The sequence below is a fragment of the Macaca fascicularis genome, chromosome 3, assembly GCF_037993035.2.
Source record: "Macaca fascicularis isolate 582-1 chromosome 3, T2T-MFA8v1.1".
Lineage (NCBI taxonomy): Eukaryota > Metazoa > Chordata > Mammalia > Primates > Cercopithecidae > Macaca > Macaca fascicularis.
In genome coordinates this window covers 129,523,144-129,534,389 of record NC_088377.1, presented here as the reverse complement: position 1 = coordinate 129,534,389, position 11,246 = coordinate 129,523,144, and positions in this window count along the sequence as shown.

Genomic DNA, 11,246 nt, shown 5'->3' with positions numbered 1-11,246 from the left:
TTCTCCCATGATCTGGACCTTCAGGGGGTGCGCTGAGGGGCCGACTGAGGATGTGCGCTCAGGGGCCGACAATCCCCCTTTCACACTTTCACACTTTGGGCACTCACAGTTTTTCTGATGTCTCCCAGAGCCTGCAGCAGCAATCCACTACCTTGAAAGGGTCTGTGGATTCTCTTAACTTTCCTGGTGTATTCCTGCACTAGTTCTTGGAGCAAAAGTTCACAGTGTGAGTCTCCACACACTGCTCTGTCCATCCAAGTGGGAGCTGTAAGTTAGTCCTGCCACCTATCCATCATTTTCCTCACAAAACTTTTGAAAAACTGTCTGAACTTTGGAAACTATAGAACAATAAAATCTATATTTGTTGTGGGCTTGCCCTAATAAAAGTTTGTAAGTCACTTTTAATTCCTTTCTTAAAAATAATTGCAGAGTAATAATCCTTGATATTTAACCACCTGCAGAACTTGAATTGTCAATATTTTTATAGTATCTATACCTAGAAAGGCTTATGGAAAACAATAACAAAACAGTTGTTTTCAAGTCCTCATTTGAACTTAATTTTAGGAATCCTTACACATTCTGATGTAATTTTTACTCAAGCAGCCTAATTACCACATGTATTTTATGAAACTCCAAATGTTGGCATTTTATCCTGTATTTGAGAGAAAGCATTAAATAATTTATTTTACACTGCTTTCAAGTTTTACCTGCCTAGAGTCTAACAGTCTTTTTTTAAAGGCAACAGAGAAACATCATGATTTTTTAAATGAGATAAATGTTCCAATGGCAAATACAGTATAACCATTATTCTGCTGCTATTCATAACTGTTTTCCCTACTACACAGCCAGTGTCTGGTACAATAGGAAACTGTAAATATGATTTTCATTTGTTCCTTGAATATTTCCAGCTGAATGTGGGAGATTTTTTCCTTAATCTTTGTACTATTTAGCTTGGGGGGTTTTGTTTATGTCTTCGATTTTTAGTTGTGGTGGGTTTTTTTTTAGCTAAGATATAGCAAATAATGTTGAAAGATGGATTTGATGGGTATAATTTTTTCTTAATGAAATCTACAAACCAAGTAACTGAATTTTTAAATCAGCCACTGTGGATATCTTCTGCTAGTGTCTTAAAGTCTCAAATATTTAGGTGGAAAAGTCTAGAAAGAATAACATTATATAAAACGATTCAATTATAATCCACATTTTTCTTTTTCATTTTCATACTTCATTTGAAAAAGAAAGCTTCCTCACCATCATCTAAAGGAAACTAGTGTTTGGACCATGATCTCAATTTCAAAATCATTCTCTGACCACCTTACTCCATCACATACCCAGTAATCCTACAGCATGACTCCTTCAATGCGTTGGTCCCACCACTTTTTCACTGACCCTCATCCCCCATAAACTAACTTCTTCCCTTGCCCAGCCTAAATTCCACAGTCAATCACTAAAGCATTGTCCTGCATGACCCTCAATTCCCCTGCTCCACTCTCTCTTCTCTTAGTCACTTGGCAAAACTTCAACCCTCATTAAATTCTACTCTGCCTGCTCTACGTGGCTGATTGGTCTCACTTTAAATTCATGACCACTAAACCCCAGTGGGCCCACTATGCTACTTTGTAATCATAGTATATTTTCTATTCAAGTAATTGTCCCATTCTCCTAGGCAACTGCCTCATAATCTCTCCTCAATCTTCTAGCACCTTCTCCTTTATTCTCACTCTTAGCTGATACCCTTGGTTCCTATTTCAATTAAAGAGCCAAAGAGATTATTTTAAAACATCAATCAGATGCTTACAACCTTCCAGTGGCTCCTTCCCTCTCATAGTAAATGCCAAAGTCTTTACAATGACCTGCATGACCTGACACCATTACATCTCTGATCTCATCTTTTGTACTTACCCCTCTGTTATTGCTCCTTCCTTACTGACCCCTTTGTTGTTCAGTTAATACATTAAGTCCTCTCCTACCTCTGGGCCTTTGCACCTGCCATTTCCTCTGCCTAGAACGCTCTTCCCCTGGATACATTTTTATGGTTCACTCCTTTGCTTCCTTTGTCTTTGTTCAAATATCACCTTCTCAATGAGGTCTCCTCTGAACCTTTTATTTAAATTTGAACCCCTTCACTCACCCTGGAACTCCCTCTACCCTTCTCCTGCTTTATTTTTTGCCACAGCCCTTATCACCATCTGCATACTGTATGCTTTACTCATTTGTTTTGTTTTTTGCCTATATCCATCTACTAGAACATAAGTTTTGGCTATGGGCCAGGATTATAGCCTATTTTGTCCACTGTTGAAACCCTAGCACTTGAAACTACTTTATACATACTGGGTGCTTAAGAAATATTTGTTGAATGAATGAATAAATAAAATACCTTTATTAAAGGAGGTGTGTCTAAACTTCACCTATTGGTTTGCTAGTTTATGTCAGGTTGTTCTCTCTATAATCATTAACAACAAGCACTTAAATCCACATTTGTATTTGGTCAGTAAAATTACAAAAATAATCTTACTTTTAAGATTAAGCTGTGATCAATGCTGTGTCCAGCAGAGACATCTGTGAGCAGTTTCCTTTGCCCAGAAAGAGAGAGCTGCTGTTGTCCACTCTCAGTGGTATCTCAGAAATAATGGCTTGTAGCTCAAAGATGCTTTCTCTCTTTTTACAAAACCATAAGACTCACAAAAATGACATTAGAGCCATGATTTGCTTAAGTCCCACTCACCATTGACTTTTATTATTAACTATTATTACTCACCTCCCTACAAGAGTACAAAAGTAACCAAAGGTTCCCTTCATGTTAGTCAAAGTTTTTTGTTTTTTGCTTTTTGGTTTTTTCAGATAGGATCTCTGTCATCCAGGCTGGAGTGCAGTGGTACGATCACAGCTCACCACAGCCTTGACCTCCGAGGCTCAAGCAATACTCTCACCTCAGCCTCCCAAGTAGCTGGGATTACAGGGGCCTTTGTGTTAGTCAAAGGTTTTTTTGTTTTTCAAGACAGGGTCTCTGTCACCTGGGTGGAGAGCAGTGGCGTGATCTTGGCTCACAGTAGCCTCAACCTCCTGGGCTCAAGCAATTCTCCCAACTCAGCCTCCCAAATACCTAGGACTACAGGCACACACCACTGCACCCAGCTTTTTGTATTTTTTGTGGAGATGGGGTTTCACCATGTTGGCCAGGCTGGTCTCAAACTCCTGGCCTCAAGCTATCCACCCATCTCGGCCTCCCAGAGGGCTGGGATTACAGGCATGAGCCACGGTGCCTGGCCCATGTTAGTCAAAATGACATCGCTAGGTAATGTGTGTGTGTGTGTGTGTGTGTGTGTGTGTGTGTGTGTGTGTATGTATAATCTTATCTCCAAAATATATTATACCATAAATCACTCAAAGTGTTTTCTTACATCTATTTTTAAAGATAGCATTATATCGTATAGATCTATATTATTAATACGTACAATCTGGGGTGTTGCGTTAGAGATTTTAATTCAATAGTGATTTAGGGAATTTTGTGAAGGAAAAAAAAGTAAGATCAATTTCCCCCTTGCAGACTTTAGTAGGTAATACTCATGTCACATATCTTACTTGCTTTATAAATCATGTTTAAAGTTCCCTATTACATCTCAGTATTTAGAACAACAATCCACCAAAGCACTGGGGGAAAAAACCCTCAAATTCAAATCATTAAAATGAAATCTGTCTCTGAATGTTTGAAAGGATTTACAGTAAAAATATCAGTTTGATATTAAGTCAACAAAATTTATCATTCATGACCCTGAAGGAGGAAAATGGCACATGTGGAGAGGGGGATACGCAGAGTTGGAAAACTTTACAAAATTTAAAGCTGCTATAAGGGCAAGGGACTTGGGAGATTATTAATTTGCTATAGCTAAATTCAAATACAAGCTTTTCTTTGCTATTCAACTTCTGGTGACATTTTTTTTTAATCATCAAAGTTAACCGAGTAATAGCCACTAGGATTTTTTATTTAAATTTATTAGCTGTATAAGCCAGCTAAAAATACAAAAGTTTTAAGACAAATTAGTTGATTTGAATGTCAACTACAATGACAGGGCCTGCTTGTTTTTCATTAAGCTGCCATGTTGCATTTGATAACCATGAATATGAAAAGTAGCTAATTTATTGTGCCTTCTATACAAAACATTGTCTGTTGATTCCAGAATATGCAGAGCTATGTGGGGAAGGCAGTGTGTTGAGCTGAGAGAGGCAGCTTCTGCCTTCTTGTAGCACTTACAGATGGAGCCATCCGATTCAGCCACCATCTTCCATTACTCATAGTTTTATGAGCACATGTCTTATCTCTCCAGGACTGTACCTAGAGCAGTTCTGGGAGTTTCCTATTTCTTCTAATAGGCTATAACTTCCTTAAGATTAGGACCATGACTTAATCACCTTTATAAATCTCACAAAACCAGTTACATCAAAGGCATGGATGCCTAAGTTCCCAATTAAACAAATTAAACAATAAGCCCTTAAAAGGACAGAATATCTAGTCTGATTAATCTTAAGTACAGTGTCTTAAAGCTAGTTGGCAATAAATAAATATTGACTCTATTTTGAATAAATTGCTGAAGAATGAATGAATGAATGAATCAAAAATACTCTGCAACCTCTTGATAAGTGATAGCAAGGAATACTTTCTGTATAGCAAAGCAACTTTGTAGTTCAAGCCCTCCAACATTCATGTCTTAGAGCTAGTGCCTCAAGCTGGTAAGATGGAAAAAATCAAATTCTCTAGCATTTTAATGATTTTTTTTTTTTTAGACGTAATTTTGCTCTTATTGCCCAGGCTAGAGCACAATGGCGGCATCTTGGCTCACTACAAACTCTGCCTCCCGTGTTCAAGCGATTCTCCTGCCTCAGCCTCCCGAGTAGCTGGGATTAAAGGCGCCATCACCACACTCAGCTAATTTTTTGTATTTTTGGTAGAGACGGGGGTTCATCATGTTGGCCAGGTTGGTCTTGAACTCCTAACCTCAGGTGATCTGCACGCCTCGGCCTCCCAACGTGCTAGGATTACAGAGGTGAGCAACCGTGCTCAGCCAGGCATTTTAACGACTTTTTCAGCAAAAACCCTATTGGCCACTAGATGGCACTTGCATTAGCCATAGCTCTAATTTGAGTAGAGACTCTAAAAGTCCTTTGGTAAATATGTAGCTTGAAACGTTGAAAGCATTCATTTAAAAATAAATAAAAATAAAAGACCCTTTCCAGCAAACTTATAAAGGCTAATTAAGTTTATAGTATGTATATAGTATTGTAGTTCTCTAATATGATGTAATCTTACACAATACTAAACTACACTAGATTAAAATGTACTATACTATACCATGCTATGCTTTGTTGCAGTATTTTTCAAACTGTGGTTCTGGAAGCCTATAAAAAATAAATGTGGGATTCAGGGCTTCATCCTAGACCTACAAAATCCAAACCTTTACATGAAGTCCAGAAAACTGCATTTTAGTAAGCTCCCAAGGGATTTCTTGCAGAATCTTTTCTGTAGAATATAACGCCACTTAAGATCACTTTCCTATGAGAAAGTCATTTACAATTTCTACTAAATATTTACAAACATTTACTACTAATAATTTCTACCAAATATTTAAAGAATACATCCCCCCACCAAAGCACCTTCTTATTACATAAGAGATTCCCTATGCTTACCAATACTCCACGTTCCCAGTAATGGTTTGTCACAGCCTCCAACAGAGCTCAGGTGAAAATAAGACAAGTAGAGGAAGAGGAGTGAGATTTCCAGAGGTATGGATACGAAGATAATAGGCATTGGTATGCCAGAACCTCCTGCCACTGTAAGACTACAGGGACACTCCTTGTGTATACCCACTTCCCTGACTTCCTTCTCTTTCTCAGGCCAGTACCACTCCACTCCCGGCTACCTATTTCTCTGCTACCTCCCAGTGACTTGAGTACAATTTCTCTCCTCTCCCCACCTGACTACAAAATAGGCCTCAACTCACAGCCTCTCCTTTCTGTCCCTGAAGCTAATATATAAAGCTAGTCTGATTTCTTTTATCAGCAGCCAAGAGAAATAAATAGCAGCTAAAAAAAAAAAAATTCCCCCCTGCATTGCCTCATTCACTGTAGGTATGATTTTGGGACATCCAGTTAAAGTTGAATTTCAACAAATAATTTTTTTAGTGTAAGTATGGTCCAAATAATTGCATCAGACATAGTTATAACAAAAAAAAATTATACATTTTTGCCTTAAATTCAAATTTAGCTGGATATCTTTTTATTTGCAAAATCTGATAACCCTAGCTGTAGGAGAGAAGGAAAGAACACAGAGGTAGTTAGGTGATAATGGCAAGGTTTTGGGTACTTAAAGGACTGCAATGAGAATCATCTACATGTCAGGAAATCCAGATTCAAACTCTTCTGAGCATCTCACCTCAAAAGCAGAGGCTCTGCTCAAGATGGAATGGAGCCTCCCAAAACTACAGATGATATCAGTGTTGAGACAGGCAATACTATCATATATAACAATATAGAAAACAGTGGAGAAAATACTGAAATGGTAGAGTTCCCTCACAGGACGTGCAACAAGGGTGTGGCTCATCTGTTCAGCGCTCAAACGCCTTACAGGAGGCGGAGTGTGCAGACAGCAGGTGCAGGAGCACAGGCTCCTGCTCCTAGGCTCTGGCCCCACAACAGCATCCAGGGTGGGAGCCTGAGATTCCTGAAGCCCATGTGGGTGTGTGCTATAGTGTGCTCTTTTAGCCTTGTCATCCACAGACGGCTTCAGTGTTGAACAGCTCAGTGCCCTCTTGGTACCCAGGTCCTTGTCCAGCGTCCAGGAAGAATCAGGTCGTACATCGACTTGAGGATGGCGAATGCAGGGGTTTGAGCAGGGGAGGTGGCTGTCAGTGGGATGGATGGAGAGCTGAAGGCAATGCAATGAAAAGATGATCTTCTCCTGGAGTTTGGCCCCATCCAGGGGCCAATCTCCTCTCTGCCGGTCCCCAGCCGATCTCTCGAAGTTCAAAACACTCCTTCTCAGGCATACCATTCTGTGATTCTTCTGCTCTTCTGTTTGTCTCCTCATCCGCTTGTCTGCTCATGGAGCCTGGGGTTTGGATTTATATGGGTACAAGATAGGTGGGCATGGCGGGCCAAAAAGCAACTTTTGGGCGCAAAAACAAAACTGCCTGTTCTTATTTAGGGCCGTGGGTTTCCAGGCCTCAGGGTGGAGCCTTTGGCAGGGAACTGCCCTCTTCTACCCAGTATTTCCCTTTCTTCTGTCCATATCAATACCAAGGTACACCACATATAGTAAGAGTAATTATTGTTTCCTCAACAACAGGTATGAAATTTTTGTATTTGTGTGTATGAATGGTATTGAGTCACTGTGTAAAATACATTTCTTTTGGGAGTACAGTCCAAAAAGTTTTATAAAGACTGCCCTGAGCCTCTTAGCAAAGGCAGCTATCCTCAGTGACTGCCTGACTGTAAGAACATACATAAATTGAGAAACATCTATAGTATGTTAGCTTATTTTTTTAGCAGTTCCTACTGCCTAGCACATATCTTTTATCTGAGCAATCCTGAAGAATAGTCTACTGTGACAGAGACCGGCTCTGTTCTTTCTTTAAAAAGTATCACAGCTCCCAGATGCCTTGCAATTTGGTGGGATCGTGTGACTGGCTGTCACCAGCAGTGTGGAGGAGGGGGTGATGTGTGTCACCTCCAGGTGGTTAAGAGCCTGTGTAACTTCTCCCCATCGTGTCTGAAGGCTAGATGCAGGCTAAATTTCAAGGCTTTAGAAGATAGCAGAATGATTCATTGGATTTGGGAGGCGGAGGTGGGCAGATCACCTGAGGTCGGGAGTTTGAGACCAGCCTGATCAACATGGAGAAACTCTATCTCTACTAAAAATAAAAAATTAGCCAGGTGTGGTGGCATTTGCCTTTAGTCCCAGCTACTTGGGAGGCTGAGGCAGGAGAATCACTTGAACCTGGGAGGCAGAGGTTGCAGTGAGCTGAGATCAAGCCATTGCCCTCCAGCCTGGGCAACAAGAGTGAAACTCTGTCTCACAAAAAAAAAAAAAGATTCATTGGAAAAGGCTGGATCCCTACACAGAGTAAAGCTCCAACCTGCCCCTGACAACATGCATCAGGAATGTTTTCCATTTCATTAGCACAATTACGGCATTTATAGTTACTCACAGCTTTGTAATTGTGCATGTATATTAATAATATTACCAATTTGTTCTTGAGTTTCTTTTTCCATACTTCAATTTTTATATGGATCATACTAGGAAATAATGGTTGTTTATATGAGTTATCATGCACATGCAAAACAAACTGGAACTGCTGAGGCCAGGATAGTGAAGAATAAATTGTACACATCTGATACCCTTCAAAATAATCTTAAATAAGAATGCAATCTTAAGTGCATTTAGTTTAACCTATCTTTCTTGATAGTGGGATTAACTCTCTCTGAATAAGTAATTTATAAAAGTAACTCAAAAGCCAGGCTCAGTGATATTCACCTGTAATTCCAACTACTTGGGAGGCGGAGGTGGTACTTGGGAGGCTGAGGTCAAAGGATCACTTGAGCCCAGGAATTCAAGCCTATAGTGCACAATTGTTGAGCTTGTGAACAGTCATTGCACTCTAGCCTGGGCAATGGAGCGAGACCCTGTCTCTAAAAAATTGTTAAGTAAAAAGCAAATGTAACTCAAAGTGAATCCAGTTAATTTACATTACTTCCTATCTTAAATCCTCATTACTTCCTATCTTAAATCCTCACTACCTCCAGAGAAAGATCCGAACACCTCAGCATATCATGCTTATCTCCCTTGCCTCTGTCTCTATTTCCCCAATCTCTCACAGTGAAGCAATTCTGAATTACTTGCAGTTTGTACAGGTAACCTAAAAACCTTATTTAAAATGCAGATGTCTAGGGTCTGGTGTTAAGAGTCTTGTTCAGTAGAGTTGGGGTGGGAAACCAGCCTCTACATTTTAATAAATATCTCAGGTGACTCTGATGCAGGTGAATTACAGATCACCTTTTGAGAAATGCTGTTTACAACAAATGATAAAAATAACGCTAAGAGATGTTTTACATGACAATTTTAACAAGAAAAAAGCTAAAATTTGCATTTATTTTGATTATTTTTAAATACCTAGACTAGTTACTCATTTTATATATGCAAAAAGTTATAAAAGTAAGTAGGTACTTCATTTCTGAAATATTTACTTAATTTATTCCTAAAATAATGAGTAAAATAATTTTCAACTTTGATTAAGAAAAGTACTAATTATCGTAACTTCCACTACTGTGCTTTTAAAAATTATGAATATGTATATTCAAAACTAAAATATTGACTGGATGTGGTGGCTCATGCCTATAATCCCAGTACTTTGGGAGGCTGAGCTGGGAGGTTCACTTGAGGCCAGGAGTTTGACATTAGCCTGGGCAACATAGCAAGATCCCCTCTCTAAAACAAACAACAAACAAACAAAGATAAATTTCTATATTTATTTGGCTGATTTGAAAAAAATAATGACAGTAATAGAAATAGATAATATTACCATTTGAATCATCAGGACTAAACAATTGCAGGTTATATTTTATAGGGAAAAAAACAGTCTCTAGCTGCCACACCTCACAGGTAGATTCAAAGAAAAATTCATTTTTCAAAATTAATTTTAATCAGGAGGATAGTCCCATATATGTGAGTTATAATGCCCCATTGTAACTTCCTGACCATTGGTTTAATCCCTAGAGCTAGACTCGTTTTAGTGAAATTTGGAACCACAGACCTAAACTTTCATATCTTACTTTACTTCAATCCACAGTGAGGCTTTTTGCAAATCACTCCCCTTCTCTATTTACACTCCTCATCTATGAAACAGGACAAACATATGCCGATAACTTTAAGGCTGAAAATATATATATACTGGAATCCGGAGAAAGATGGTTGAATAGGAACAGCTCCAGCCTCCAGCTCCCAGTGCGAGCAACATAGAGGATGGGTGATTTCTGCATTTTCAACCGAGGTACCAGGTTCATCTCACTGGGGAGTGCCAGACAATTGGTGCTGGTCAGCTGGTGCAGCCCGACCAGCGAGAGCTGAAGCAGGGCGAGCCATCGTCTCACCTGGGAAGCTCAAGGGGGAAGGGAATCCCTTTTCCTAGACAAGGGAAACTGAGACACACAACACCTGGAAATTCGGGCAACTCCCACCCTAATACTGCGCTTTATCAAGGGTCTTAGCAAATGGCACACCAGGAGATTATTTCCCATACCTGGCCCAGAGGGTCCCACGCCCACAGAGCCTCCCTCGTTGCTAGTACAGCAGTCTGAGGTCTAACTGCAAGGCAACAGCAATGCTGGGGGAGGGGCGCCCGCCATTGCTGAGGCTTAAGTAGGTAAACAAACCCGCTAGGAAGCTTGAATTGGGTGGAGCCCACTGCAGCTCAAGGGGGCCTGCCTGTCTCTGTAGACTCCATCTCTGGGGACAGGGCATAGCTAAACAAAAAGCAGCAGAAACCTCGGCAGAGGTAAATGACCCTGTCTGACAGCTTTGAAGAGAGCAGTGGATCTCCCACCATGGAGGTTGAGATCTGAGAACAGACAGACTGCCTGCTCAAGTGGCTCCCTGACCCCTGAGTAGCCTAACTGGGAGACATCCTTCACTAGGTGCAGACCCACACATCACACCTCACACGGCTGGGTACACCCCTGAGATGAAGCTTCCAGAGCAAGAATCAGACAGCAACACTTGCTGTTCAGCAATATTCTATCTTCTGCAGCCTCCGCTGCTGATACCCAGGCAAACAGGGTCTGGAGTGGACCTCAAGCAATCTCCAACAGACCTACAGCAGAGGGTCCTGACTGTTAGAAGGAAAACTAACAAACAGAAAGGACACCCACACCAAAACCCCATCAGTTCGTCACCATCACCAAAGACCAAAGGCAGACAAAACCACAAAGATGGGAAAAAAGCAGGGCAGAAAAGCTAGAAATTCAAAAAATCAGAGCGCATCTCCCCCTCCAAAGGAACGCGGCTCATTGCCAGCAATGGATCAAAGCTGGATGGAGAATGACTTTGACGAGATGAGAGAAGAAGGCTTCAGTCCATCAAACTCCTCAGAGCTAAAGGAAGAACTACATAACCAGCGCAAAGAAAATAAAAATCTTGAAAAAAGAATGGAAGAATGCGTAACTAGAATAACCAATGCAGAGAAGGCCATAAACGAACT